The sequence below is a fragment of the Rattus norvegicus genome, chromosome 3 (assembly GCF_036323735.1).
Source record: "Rattus norvegicus strain BN/NHsdMcwi chromosome 3, GRCr8, whole genome shotgun sequence".
Taxonomy (NCBI): Eukaryota; Metazoa; Chordata; class Mammalia; order Rodentia; family Muridae; genus Rattus; species Rattus norvegicus.
In genome coordinates, this window is record NC_086021.1 from 152598599 (window position 1) to 152612212 (window position 13614).

At 41.7% G+C, this 13614-nt stretch overlaps 1 protein-coding gene across 1 annotated transcript in view; it reads left to right on the forward strand.

Moving 5' to 3' along the window:
• Dtd1 (D-aminoacyl-tRNA deacylase 1) overlaps positions 1–13362 on the forward strand; it is a 162768-nt gene extending 149406 nt beyond the window's left edge. Inside the window, exon 6 of the mRNA NM_001398981.1 lies at positions 12834–13362. The gene's annotated coding sequence lies outside the window, so the exon portion shown is untranslated. The remainder of the gene's footprint in view (positions 1–12833) is intronic.
• Positions 13363–13614: the final 252 nt, after the last annotated feature.

The window sequence follows — 13614 nt, forward strand, 5'->3', positions numbered from 1 at the left end:
GCACAGCACCGCCATTCTTGTCAAATTTCTGCTCTTTAAGACAGATCTTGCTTTGTGGGTCTAGCTGGTAAAGACCCAAGTCCCCTTGGAGGCTCATTGGAGGCATTCACTGGAATCTTTAAGAGTGCTAACGGGTCAGAAATTCACCAATAATGTTGACTTTTCTAGAGAGTCGTAAGTTCTTTGCTCAGAAAAGTTCTGCTCTTCTAGGTAAATGAATGCCAGTTGGATTCCCAGCTGTGACATGAAATTAGTGAATCAAAGCTTGCTTTTGGTTTTGTTTTGCTTTGAACAGTGAGTCGGAGAACCCCTTAGTATAAGTCAGAATGTTCTGAGTCTAGAACTTGTGTCGTAGTTCTTTTTTTTTTTATTATTAACTTGAGTATTTCTTATATACATTTCGAGTGTTATTCCCTTTCCCGGTTTCCGGGCAAACATTCCCCTCCCCCCTCCCCTTCCTTATGGGTGTTCCCCTCCCAACCCTCCCCCCATTGCCGCCCTCCCCCCATAGACTAGTTCACTGGGGGTTCAATCTTAGCAGGACCCAGGGCTTCCCCTTCCACTGGTGCTCTTACTAGGATATTCATTGCTACCTATGGGGTCAGAGTCCAGGGTCAGTCCATGTATAGTCTTTAGGTAGTGGCTTAGTCCCTGGAAGCTCTGGTTGCTTGGCATTGTTGTACTTTTGGGGTCTCGAGCCCCTTCAAGCTCTTCCAGTTCTTTCTCTGATTCCTTCAATAGGGGACCTATTCTCAGTTCAGTGGTTTGCTGCTGGCATTCGCCTCTGTATTTGCTGTATTCTGGCTGTGTCTCTCAGGAGCGATCTACATCCGGCTCCTGTCGGTCTGCACTTCTTTGCTTCATCCATCTTGTCTAATTGGGTGGCTGTATATGTATGGGCCACATGTGGGGCAGCTCTGAATGGGTGTTCCTTCAGTCTCTGTTTTAATCTTTGCCTCTCCCTTCCCTACCAAGGGTATTCTTTTTCCTCATTTAAAGAAGGAGTGAAGCCTTCACATTTTGATCATCCGTCTTGAGTTTCGTTTGTTCTAGGGATCTAGGGTAATTCAAGCATTTGGGCTAATAGCCACTTATCAATGAGTGCATACCATGTATGTCTTTCTGTGATTGGGTTAGCTCACTCAGGATGATATTTTCCAGTTCCAACCATTTGCCTATGAATTTCATAAACTCGTTGTTTTTGATAGCTGAGTAATATTCCATTGTGTAGATGTACCACATTTTCTGTATCCATTCCTCTGTTGAAGAGCATCTGGGTTCTTTCCAGTTTCTGGCTATTATAAATAAGGCTGCGATGAACATAGTGGAGCACGTGTCTCTTTTATATGTTGAGGCATCTTTTGGGTATATGCCCAAGAGAGGTATAGCTGGATCCTCAGGCAGTTCAATGTCCAATTTTCTGAGGAACCTCCAGACTGATTTCCAGAATGGTTGTACCAGTCTGCAATCCCACCAACAATGGAGGAGTGTTCCTCTTTCTCCACATCCTCGCCAGCATCTGCTGTCACCTGAGTTTTTGATCTTAGCCATTCTCACTGGTGTGAGGTGAAATCTCAGGGTTGTTTTGATTTGCATTTCCCTTATGACTAAAGATGTTAAACATTTCTTTAGGTGTTTCTCAGCCATTCGGCATTCCTCAGCTGTGAATTCTTTGTTTAGCTCTGAACCCCATTTTTTAATAGGGTTATTTGTTTCCCTGCGGTCTAACTTCTTGATTTCCTTGTATATTTTGGATATAAGGCCTCTATCTGTTGTAGGATTGGTAAAGATCTTTTCCCAATCTGTTGGTTGCCATTTTGTCCTAACCACAGTGTCCTTTGCCTTACAGAAGCTTTGCAGTTTTATGAGATCCCATTTATGGATTCTTGATCTTAGAGCATAAGCCATTGGTGTTTTGTTCAGGAAATTTTTTCCAGTGCCTATGTGTTCCAGATGCTTCCCTAGTTTTTCTTCTATTAGTTTGAGTGTGTCTGGTTTGATGTGGAGGTCCTTGATCCACTTGGACTTAAGCTTTGTACAGGGTGATAAGCATGGATCGATCTGCATTCTTCTACATGTTGCCCTCCAGTTGAACCAGCACCATTTGCTGAAAATGCTATCCTTTTTCCATTGGATGGTTTTGGCTCCTTTGTCAAAAATCAAGTGACCATAGGTGTGTGGGTTCATTTCTGGGTCTTCAATTCTATTCCATTGGTCTATCTGTCTGTCTCTGTACCAATACCATGCAGTTTTTATCACTATTGCTCTGTAATACTGCTTGAGTTCAGGGATAGTGATTCCCCCTGAAGTCCTTTTATTGTTGAGGATAGCTTTAGCTATCCTGGGTTTTTTGTTATTCCAGATGAATTTGCAAATTGTTCTGTCTAACTCTTTGAAGAATTGGATTGGTATTTTGATGGGGATTGCATTGAATCTGTAGATTGCTTTTGGTAAAATGGCCATTTTTACTATATTAATCCTGCCAATCCATGAGCATGGGAGATCTTTCCATCTTCTGAGGTCTTCTTCAATTTCTTTCCTCAGTGTCTTGAAGTTCTTATTGTACAGATCTTTTACTTGCTTTGTTAAAGTCACACCGAGGTACTTTATATTATTTGGGTCTATTATGAAGGGTGTCGTTTCCCTAATTTCTTTCTCGGCTTGTTTCTCTTTTGTATAGAGGAAGGCAACTGATTTATTTGAGTTAATTTTATACCCAGCCACTTTGCTGAAGTTGTTTATCAGCTTTAGTAGTTCTCTGGTGGAACTTTTGGGATCACTTAAATATACTATCATGTCATCTGCAAATAGTGATATTTTGACCTCTTCTTTTCCGATCTTTATCCCCTTGATCTCCTTTTGTTGTCTGATTGCTCTGGCTAGAACTTCAAGAACTATATTGAATAAGTAGGGAGAGAGTGGGCAGCCTTGTCTAGTCCCTGATTTTAGTGGGATTGCTTCAAGTTTCTCTCCATTTAGTTTAATGTTAGCAACTGGTTTGCTGTATATGGCTTTTACTATGTTTAGGTATGGGCCTTGAATTCCTATTCTTTCCAGGACTTTTATCATGAAGGGGTGTTGAATTTTGTCAAATGCTTTCTCAGCATCTAATGAAATGATCATGTGGTTCTGTTCTTTCAGTTTGTTTATATAATGGATCACGTTGATGGTTTTCCGTATATTAAACCATCCCTGCATGCCTGGGATGAAGCCTACTTGATCATGGTGGATGATTGTTTTGATGTGCTCTTGGATTCGGTTTGCCAGAATTTTGTTGAGTATTTTTGCGTCGATATTCATAAGGGAAATTGGTCTGAAGTTCTCTTTCTTTGTTGTGTCTTTGTGTGGTTTAGGTATAAGAGTAATTGTGGCTTCGTAGAAGGAATTCGGTAGTGCTCCATCTGTTTCAATTTTGTGGAATAGTTTGGATAATATTGGTATGAGGTCTTCTATGAAGGTTTGATAGAATTCTGCGCTAAACCCGTCTGGACCTGGGCTCTTTTTGGTTGGGAGACCGTTAATGACTGCTTCTATTTCCTTAGGAGTTATGGGGTTGTTTAACTGGTTTATCTGTTCCTGATTTAACTTCGATACCTGGTATCTGTCTAGGAAATTGTCCATTTCCTGAAGATTTTCAAATTTTGTTGAATATAGGTTTTTATAGTACGATCTGATGATTTTTTGAATTTCCTCCGAATCTGTAGTTATGTCTCCCTTTTCATTTCTGATTTTGTTAATTTGGACACACTCTCTGTGTCCTCTCGTTAGTCTGGCTAAGGGTTTATCTATCTTGTTGATTTTCTCAAAGAACCAACTTTTGGTTCTGTTGATTCTTTCTATGGCCCTTTTTGTTTCTACTTGGTTGATTTCAGCTCTGAGTTTGATTATTTCCTGCCTTCTACTCCTCCTGGGTGTATTTGCTTCTTTTTGTTCTAGAGCTTTTAGGTGTGCTGTCAAGCTGCTGACAAATGCTCTTTCCTGTTTCTTTCTGCAGGCACTCAACGCTATGAGTTTTCCTCTTAGCACAGCTTTCATTGTGTCCCATAAGTTTGGGTATGTTGTACCTTCATTTTCATTAAATTCTAAAAAGTTTTTAATTTCTTTCTTTATTTCTTCCTTGACCAGGTTATCATTGAGTAGAGCATTGTTCAGTTTCCACGTATATGTGGGCATTCTTCCCTTATTGTTATTGAAGACCAGTTTTAGGCCGTGGTGGTCCGATAGCACGCATGGGATTATTTCTATCTTTCTGTACCTGTTGAGGCCCTTTTTTTGACCAATTATATGGTCAATTTTGGAGAAAGTACCATGAGGAGCTGAGAAGAAGGTATATCCTTTTGCTTTAGGATAGAATGTTCTATAAATATCTGTTAAGTCCATTTGGCTCATGACTTCTCTTAGTCTGTCGACATCACTGTTTAATTTCTGTTTCCATGATCTGTCCATTGATGAGAGTGGGGTGTTGAAGTCTCCCACTATTATTGTGTGAGGTGCAATGTGTGTTTTGAGCTTTAGTAAGGTTTCTTTTACGTATGTAGGTGCCCTTGTATTTGGGGCATAGATATTTAGGACTGAGAGTTCATCTTGGTGGATTTTTCCTTTGATGAATATGAAGTGTCCTTCCTTATCTTTTTTGATGACTTTTAGTTGGAAATTGATTTTATTTGATATTAGAATGGCTACTCCAGCTTGCTTCTTCTGACCATTTGCTTGGAAAGTTGTTTTCCAGCCTTTCACTCTGAGGTAGTGTCTGTCTTTGTCTCTGAGGTGTGTTTCCTGTAGGCAGCAGAATGCAGGGTCCTCGTTCCGTATCCAGTTTGTTAATCTATGTCTTTTTATTGGGGAGTTGAGGCCATTGATATTGAGAGATATTAAGGAATAGTGATTATTGTTTCCCTTTATATTCATATTTGGATGTGAGGTTATGTTTGTGTGCTTTCATTCTCTTTGTTTTGTTGCCAAGACGATTAGTTTCTTGCTTCTTCTAGGGTATAGCTTGCCTCCTTATGTTGGGCTTTACCATTTATTATTCTTTGTAGTGCTGGATTTGTAGAAAGATATTGTGTAAATTTGGTTTTGTCATGGAATATCTTGGTTTCTCCATCAATGTTAATTGAGAGTTTTGCTGGATACAGTAACCTGGGCTGGCATTTGTGTTCTCTTAGGGTCTGTATGACATCAGTCCAGGATCTTCTGGCCTTCATAGTTTCTGGCGAGAAGTCTGGTGTGATTCTGATAGGTCTGCCTTTATATGTTACTTGACCTTTTTCCCTTACTGCTTTTAATATTCTTTCTTTATTTTGTGCGTTTGGTGTTTTGACAATTATGTGACGGGAGGTGTTTCTTTTCTGGTCCAATCTATTTGGAGTTCTGTAGACTTCTTGTATGTCTATGGGTATCTCTTTTTTTAGGTTAGGGAAGTTTTCTTCTATGATTTTGTTGAAGATATTTACTGGTCCTTTGAGCTGGGAGTCTTCACTCTCTTCTATACCTATTATCCTTAGGTTTGATCTTCTCATTGAGTCCTGGATTTCCTGTATGTTTTGGACCAGTAGTTTTTTCCGCTTTACATTATCTTTGACAGTTGAGTCAATGATTTCTATGGAATGTTCTGCTCCTGAGATTCTCTCTTCCATCTCTTGTATTCTGTTGGTGAAGCTTGTATCTACAGCTCCTTGTCTCTTCTTTTGGTTTTCTATATCCAGGGTTGTTTCCATTTGTTCTTTCTTGATTGCTTCTATTTCCATTTTTAATTCCTTCAACTGTTTGATTGTGTTTTCCTGGAATTCTTTCAGGGATTTTTGTGTCTCCTCTCTATGGGCTTCTACTTGTTTATTTATGTTTTCCTGGAATTCTTTCAGGGATTTTTGCGATTCTTTCAGCCATTTTTGCGATTCCTCTCTGTAGGCTTCTACTTGTTCTCTAAGGGAGTTCTTCATGTCTTTCTTGAAGTCCTCCAGCATCATGATCAAAAATGATTTTGAAACTAGATCTTGCTTTTCTGGTGTGTTTGGATATTCCATGTTTGTTTTGATGGGAGAATTAGGCTCCGATGGTGCCATGTAGTCTTGGTTTCTGTTGCTTGGGTTCCTGCGCTTGCCTCTCGCCATCAGATTATCTCTAGTGTTACTTTGTTCTGCTGTTTCTGACAGTGGCTAGACTGTCCTATAAGCCTGTGTGTCAGGAGTGCTGTAGACCTGTTTTCCTCTCTTTCAGTCAGTTATGGGGACAGTGTTCTGCTTTCGGGCGTGTAGTTTTTCCTCTCTACAGGTCTTCAGTTGTTCCTGTGGGCCTGTGTCTTGAGTTCACCAGGCAGCTTTCTTGCAGCAGAAAATTTGGTCTTACCTGTGGTCCTGAGGCTCAAGTTCGCTCGTGGGGTGCTGCCCACGGGCTCTCTGCAGCGGCAGCAACCAGGAAGACCTGTGCCGCCCCTTCCGGGAGCTTCAGTGCACCAGGGTTCCAGATGGTCTTTGGCTTTTTCCTCTGGCGTCCGAGATGTGTGTGCAGGGAGCAGTCTCTTCTGGTTTCCCAGGCTTGTCTGCCTCTCTGAAGGTTTAGCTCTCCCTCCCACGGGATTTGGGTGCAGAGAACTGTTTATCCGGTCTGTTTCTTTCAGGTTCCGGTGGTGTCTCAGGCAGGGGTCCTGCCGCTCCTGGGCCCTCCCCCACGGGAGCCCAGAGGCCTTATACAGTTTCCTCTTGGGCCAGGGATGTGGGCAGGGGTGAGCAGTGTTGGTGGTCTCTTCCGCTCTGCAGCCTCAGGAGTGCCCACCTGACCAGGCGGTTGGGTCTCTCTCTCACCGGGTCTGGGGGCAGAGAGCTGCCGTGTCTTGTAGTTCTATAAATGACCTGAAGCTAGAAACTGATCAGTTAAAAGTCAACAAATAGTGGTATGGTTTCATTTATCATCATCATCATCACCATCAACGTCCATATCACCATCACCATCATCATTATTGACAGTATTATGCTTTAGTCTAGGCTATCCTGAAACTTACTATGTAGCCCAGACTGGACCCAAACCTAGGCCAGTCTTCCACCTTCAGCCTCACAAGTACTAGAAGGACAGTTCCGAACCATCACATCTGTGTGAACAGGCTGTTGAAGGATTCCTAGCTTCAGGTCCTGCATTGGCCTCATTGAAGAGGTTCCTCACTCCTTGGTATTTGAGGCAATAGAGAGCCACTTGTGCATCTGGAGGAAGCTGGTAGTCCAAAAGGCTGTCAGCTGTGGTGGTGTTACACCTTTCTAACATATGACCTCATCATCTATAGATAATCCTAGGTGATGGCCAGCAACCAATCCCTAAGTTTTTCTATAGTTATGGAGAAAATGAGGTGGAAATTATTACAAACCAATTAGAAACAGAGAGCAGCACCCATTGGCCAATCCCATGAGGGGGACAGTAGTTTTCAGCCAGAACAGTGTCTGTTGCTTGTCAGAGGCTCTGTGGTTTGTTGAGAACTTGCCACTCCTGGTATTAATGCTGACACATAGTTAGGCCCATTGGAACACCCATCATAACAAGGTTGATTCTGAAGGAATGCTTAGCTTCTGGCCTTTTAAGACAGGTGCTGTATGAGGTCTTTCTGCCTTGATGCATACCTAAAAGCTTGCAGAACTTTTAGTCTAAAACCTCTAAGATTCCTTCTTGTTCTGTTTCTTTTAGTAGGGAATCACAAATTTAGTAGGGAATTCACAAATAACTTTTCTCTTTTAAAATCTATTTTGAAATAAAATTTTATTCCAAAATTTTTCACTTGGCACATTTCAGAAATTGCTCAGAGAAGGAAAACAGACAAACAAAACAACCCACCCCACCCCCACCACACCAGCTTCATCCTGAGGCAGCTGTTACTGACCTGACTCCTTTGCAATGGTTTCCCAAGATGATCACTCACTCTGCGTCTTTTTCATCTCATTTCGAGAGCTCAGGATACTTGCTCGGTACACAGCATCAACTGCTTCATTTCACTGGAAAGAGTGTTGTGAATAAATGTTCAAGCCATTGATTCTTCCAGAGTAAACTTTATATTTTCCATTTGTATGTCATACATTTGAATCATAAAATTATCCCCAAGAATTTAAAATATTATAGAGTACTTAAAGTTAATCTAGAAAGGAAAGGAAAATTTGTTCAAGCAGAGTCCTGAAACTCAAGTTGAAAGATCAGAAGTGCAGTTAGTGTGTGCCAGGAGGATGGATGGACTTCTCAGAAGGTCAGGGTGGGAAAACTCCATGGTGTCATTGATGGGAGTTGCAGCTGAAGAAAGAGCCTTTCAGAGACTCAGGTCCTTGTGTTTGGGTTGTCACCTCAGTATAATTCAAAAACAAATGTGTTCTCTTTGACTAACACCTGGAAAGAGTGGGGTCCTGAGAATGGCAGTGTGTGCTTTCACCCGCCGTACCTTCGGATGCTTCTTCAGAAGGAGTGCAGGACTGGAAGCAGGGGTCTCAGAGTATGTATGGGGCCTGGGAAGGAGACATCAGTTTCTGACATGTTTCCAAACAAAATCAAAGATCATGGACTAGCTGTGTTTCTAGCTTGCTTTTCTTATATGCATGGAGGGGCCTCCATACCAAACTTAACTCCTCAGGGCATCTGCTAATGGTGGCACTGGCGTTATCAGAAAGCACACTCACAGAGTGGTGTTGCTATTGTGATCTGAGTAAACTCCATCAGGTAGCATTAGATGTGGGAAATAGGAAGTGCCCTATTAAGCTTCGGAATTTACTTCCACTTTTAGATGAAAAATCCTCTCATCGGGAAGCTTGGTAGTTTGTCAGCTGGGTTTTATTGTACTCTCGGAATCACAGAGGGAAACATCGCACACGTACGAGCACATGCACACACGCAGCCAGGGCTGGCCTCCAGAAATGCATATGAAAATCCCCCTGAATTGCTTTCTCTCACTTCGCTTGCTGGGGTTATAGACACGAGCCGTCACAACTAGTTCAGGACTGAGAGTGCCGTTATAATTAAAACTTTTTCTCATGTGATTCACATTATTGTCTTATTATTTACAGCTCACTTGGACATTTTATACTAAAAGACAACTTGAGTGGTATTAAAATTATCCCATAGACAGGTGCCCAGTTTGTTCCTTCCTTGTCCTTGCGTTAGGTCCCCAGCTCCCTGACTCCTATTCCCTTAAAAGGGTTTATATCTGTTTTTCAAAGAATTTATCCCATAAGTCTGTGTGAGCATGATATTGTGATATATAGATTTAATTGTATTTATATTTAGCTTAATTTCTTTCACACAGAGTAACACATGCTTCTCCTGCCTTGGCCTCCCAAGTGCTGGTGTCACGGGCATGCGCCTGCCTCTTTCTTGTTTATTATTTTTTTTAATGTCTTAGGGTCTGCACTGATACTGCTACTTTTTTTTTCTTTTTTTAAAAGATTTATTTATGTATGTGAGTAACGGTCACTGTCTTCATGTACACCAGAAGAGGGCATCGGATCCCATTACAGATGGTTGTGAGCCACCATGTGGTTGCTGGGAATTGAACTCACGACTTCTGGAAGAGCAGCCAGTGTTCTTAACCACTGAGCCATCTCTCCAGCCCTTAAGACAATTTCTTTCTTTCTTTTCTTTTTAAAATTTATTTATTTATTTTTATTAATCAGTCCATTTGTTTACATCTCAAATGATATCCCACTTCCTGGTTACCTGCACCAGCCCCCCACACCCCCCTCCCCCCTCCCCTTTGTCTGTATGAAAGTGCTCCCCCACCCCACACACTCTCCCGCCCCACCACTCCAGCATCCATGATATCGATATTTTTAGTCCTTATATCGATGAGGATTAACCCAAGTAAACATTATTGTTTAGTTCACGTGCAGTTCTAACCCCTCGACGTGACATCTCAGTTCTTGACGCCTTGTATATACTTCCGGCTTATTGTGCTGTCTCCACCATTTATGCCTTTTCGTCTTATGTCAACCCTGCCTAGAGCATTGGTTCTCAACCTTCCTAAGGTTGCCACCCTTAACACAGTTCCTCATGTCATGGTGACCCCCAACCATAAAGTGACTTTCTACAATTCATTGCTACTTCATAACTATAATTCTGCTACTGAGAAGTGTCTCAGTTTCTAAGACCATTAGAAATAAGTGTTTTCTGATGGTCGTGAAAATCATGATTGAGAAACAGTGGTCCAGGGTCGTTTGAGAGATGGCAATCTCTGTTGAGAAAATGTCTCCGTAAGATCAAGCTGCCTGAGAGGCTTTGGGGCATTTTCTTAGTTCATGATTGATGTGGGAAGCACCAGGGGAACCCCCACCCTGGGCTGGTGGTTCTGGGCTCTGTTAGAAAGCAGGTTGAGCAAACCAGAGAGTAAGCTAGTAAACAGCACTTCCTCATGGCCTCTGCATCCACTCCTGCCTCCTTCCCTGCTTGAGTTCCTGTCCTGACATCCTAATGATGGACTCTGATGTGGAAATGTAAGCCAAATCAATTCTTTCCTCTGCAACTTGCTTTTGGTCATGGTGTTTTATCACAGCATAATAACCCTGACTAAGACACTTTGCCATCAGATTTTTTAGTATAATATCAACCTAAACTCCTCCCCCAAATGCCTCCCAGAATTGCCTCCATAATTCCCTCCCAACTTTTAGTTTGTTCGGTCTGTCTGTCTGTCTGTCTGTCTGTCTGTCTGTCTGTCTGTCTATCCATCCATGCATCTCTGTCTAGCGCTCTCTCTCTGTCTCTGTTTCTCTCTGTCTCTCTGTCTCTGTCTCTCTCTCTCTCTTTCTCTCTACACACACACACACACACACACACACACACACACACACACACACTGAGTCTAGTTTTTGCTGCCTATATACTCATGAGTTTGGACCATCCACTGAAGTATGTCTAACCCTAAGGGCCATACCCTTGGACTTGGCCTCCTCCAGAAGCAACCAACTCTCTATAGCTCCTCTGGTATGGGTGGGTCTCACAAGCCTCTTCTTTCTCTTGCTGGAATAATCATTGGCTTGATCATATATAAGAAACCACACGATTTCATGAGTTCAGTGGTCCTGACATGTTCAGAAGACACGTTTCACTCTGGTCTTCCTGAACCTGACTCTTACAGTCTTCCACAGTGGTCCTCTTGGGGACCATTGTGGGGAGAGGGTATGATAGATGTTCCTAAGGTGAGTACTCCCTGGACACTCTATGCTTCAACCAGTTGTATGTTTCTGCACCAACTGTCAGTCATTGCAAAAGGAAAATATTCTCATAAGATCTGTGAGCTATCCTCATCTATGGGTAGAGAGATATGAGTTTAGAGAACAGCTTGATACTATGTCCGTTTAGCAAAATAATGGTTACTCCTGGGGATTATAAGTTCTCCAACTATGGCCCGTTGGATGGATTCATAGTACCAGGTATGTGTTTCTTCTTAAGGAGCAGGCCTTAAAACTAAACAGAGTGGTCGGTTATTACCATTATATTCATGCCATTATTGCAAACATGGGCATACTTTGCCGCCCTTGTGGCTTTTGTAGATCACAGGTAAGGGTTCACATCTGGATAACACTACTGGTGACTTTTTTTTTTTTTTAACCCCCAGCAACCTGCATAATTTCCATTCAGGACTATGAAAGCTAGCCATTAGAGGAAGCTTTGCTAGTCAGAACTAACTTGATTTCTCCGTGCACTGTGACCAAACTGTGTGCTGTCTTCATCAAGGAGAGCATATGCTCAAGTTCTGGTAGGCAGCCAAAAATAATGACTTGTATTGTTTTGTATTGTATTGTTTTGGGGTTTCTGAGACACCCCTGATTTGAGGGAAACTATCTCACACCTAACACTCACATGGGAAAGTATGACAGGGAAGTGGACTCGGGAGAGATAAATAACACTAAGGTTGCTTAAAAATCCATATAGAAACCTACTGTTTTATAATATTCAAATATACATATGTACATACTTACAAAAATACATTATATATATACACATACATTCTCTTTGATTTTTTTTGTTTAGATTTTTTTTGAGGGTTATTCTGCCTTGTGTTATTTTCTTAAAGTAGAAATTCAGATTATGGATTTGACAGTTTCCCTCTTGTATAAATACCAAATGCTATGAATTTTCTCCTAGTAAATGGTGAACATTACAATTTTGATATGTTGTATTTTTCTCTTCACTTACTTCAAAATGTATTCTATTTTGCCCTGAGAGTTCTCTTTGAGGCAGGGGCCATTTAGAAGTATGTTCAGATCTTGCATGGTGGTTCAAAACTGTACATCAAAGTAAGAAAATTAATGTAAACTCAGGGCCAGCCTTAGACTACACAGTGAGTTTTAGGTCAGCCTGACCTATAGAATGAAATGCTGCCTCAAAAAATGAAGACTAAAGGGGCTGGAGAGATGACTCAGCGGTTAAGAGCACTGACTGCTCTTCCAGAGGTCCTGAGTTCAATTCCCAGCAACCACGTGGTGGCTCACAATCATCTGTAATGGGATCTGATGCCCTCTTCTGGTGTGTTTGAAGACAGCTACAGTGTACTCACATACATGAAATAAATAATTTTTTAAAAATGAAGAAAAACACCCTAAAACTAACCAACCAACCAAAGAACTGTGTTCAGTAATTTGGTTTACTATCTTTTTGAACTCAAACACCAGCATTATTGTAGAGATACTTTGATGAAAAGAGATTTGGGTTTACATATCAGAAGTTGCTAGAATTTTTGCACAGTTAAGTGAGGCAGTGTGATGCTGTGTTTTTGTGTGAATTTGAAGGGATGCCTTCAGCTAATTCTTAATGCTTCAGGGTTTTAAAAGCAGGTTTTGCAGTCCATCTTAGCAATATTTTCTCTTTGTTCCTTTTAGCAAATTACCATCAGGCAGAACCGGATCCTGAAAAATTCAAGATGCTAAGCCCCTACACTGCTTTAAGAATTCGGGACTCAAATATGAAAAGAAAATCAGAAACAAGACACTGGGAACCTGAATATCCCTGCTGAGAAACACCAAAGGACCATTCCATTTTGTGTATTGCTGTGGTCTGATGAAGTAGGGTGTGGTGGGTGTGTGGGACGGGGGAATGCTTGTGGGTTCACACCCATGCCTTCCCCACAGAGAGAGGTCCATTGGTTTCCTTGCTTTCTACCATGTGTTGGCTTGCTTTTGGAACAGGCTAGCCCAGCATCATCTGTCCTCAAGTTTACTGTGGTGTATTGTGTGTCTGTGATCAGTCTCCAGCACATCCCTGCTGTCCATCATCTCCATCACTGAGTCACAAGACAGGGCTGGTGTTAGGAGGCAACCAACAATAGCATACTGTATGAGACTTTGCATCGTATACACCTTCTCTTCTTTTCTAAAAATAAATAATAATAAAACCATATATCTCAATGAACTGCTTTATTAGATTCTGCTGTGTCTATTTAATGATGTTATTTGTGGAAATGTGGTGTGTCTGAACTCACTGGATGTATTCTACTTCACTTCAGAAAAGGCCTTGCAAGAGGCCTTCCACAAGTGGCTCACACAGGCCTCCGGTTGCAGAGTGAGAGGCTGTCTGTGGTAATTTATGACTGATAGCATTCTTAGAAGAGCGGTGAGAGGGAAGGGAGTGGAGATGGGCCAGAGCACCCTGATTGGGAACAGA